Source organism: Tribolium madens, unplaced genomic scaffold (assembly GCF_015345945.1).
Source record: "Tribolium madens isolate multiple individuals breed KSU strain unplaced genomic scaffold, Tmad_KSU_1.1 Scaffold_2;HRSCAF=44;Tcas5.2_LGX, whole genome shotgun sequence".
In the NCBI taxonomy this organism is placed as follows: domain Eukaryota; kingdom Metazoa; phylum Arthropoda; class Insecta; order Coleoptera; family Tenebrionidae; genus Tribolium; species Tribolium madens.
In genome coordinates this window covers 7,296,447-7,297,481 of record NW_025400995.1, presented here as the reverse complement: position 1 = coordinate 7,297,481, position 1,035 = coordinate 7,296,447, and the positions used below count along the sequence as shown (strand labels likewise).

General features: G+C 31.4%; 1 protein-coding gene across 3 annotated transcripts in view; it reads left to right on the top strand.

The window, feature by feature from the left end:
* The window catches only part of LOC123006876 (nucleolysin TIA-1), a 144,728-nt gene that overhangs the window by 121,453 nt on the left and 22,240 nt on the right, over positions 1–1,035 (top strand). The window lies entirely within an intron of this gene.

Here is a 1,035-nt window from a genome sequence, read left to right as displayed (position 1 = left end):
TTTGAGAACAAGTAAAAAATTAATATTTATTTTATTGCTTTTAAACTTTATAATTCATGATATAAAAAAGACATTTAGTTAGTGCTCATTTTTATTGGTAAATTGAAAAGATAACTTTTCTAGCACAAAACGCATGTTATAGAGATTTGAAACGCAGAAAAGTTGTGTTTTAATATTTTTAGACAACATTAATATTTTATATTATTGTCAGTCGGTGCAACAGCAACATTGACGTTTTATGTGTTTTGAGTTTTTTCGTTATGGATTAAGGATGTTAATTTTTAAGACGTTTCGATTTATACGAAAGGGTGGTTTTTGAGAAGTTGTTTTAAAAAGTGTTTGTGTGTTAAACTGTCAGAAGTCAGAGTTGAATGTCAAGTGACAAATCTATTGGCCTTTAAAGGATTAAGATGTCCTGTTTGTACTTTTGGAAAGTTTGTTTGTCTCCGATCAGAGAGGAAATATTCAGGATATAAGTTTCGGAAAGTTTGATATCTGAGTTTGTCTTGGAATGATCAGTATGAAATCGATCGCGTTTTAGTATCAATGAACGCACTTAACTTAGAGTAGTTCAACATGGCTTAATTAGGTTGGAAGAGCGTACAGTAACGCCACTAACTTTGCGTACTTGGGTAAGCTAGTTACAACAAGAGGATTAAAATCAGTTTTATTTGCTATTAAAAAGAATTTTAGAAGTGCCATTGATTAACTGAGCTTAAACTAGGAAATTATTGTTAACATTATACAATCCTAGCAATTATTAAAGCAACAATAGATATAATTGCGACAAACATATTTTGCCAAGTACAAGTAATCAGCAAGTTTTCCCAATTAGATGCAGATTGTGGTGCTAGAAAATTTTTAAGTCGAAAAGAACCTTAATTGAGATTAAAGAAACAAAGCATCTTCCTAAACAATCACCTCGAATCCAAATTTGCTCGAATTTATATTCAAAGGGACCACCTCTTTCATGTTATATGATCTCTATAGTTTGCAAGTCTGGTCAACGTGATCGGTAGAGTTTGAGGTGTGGAC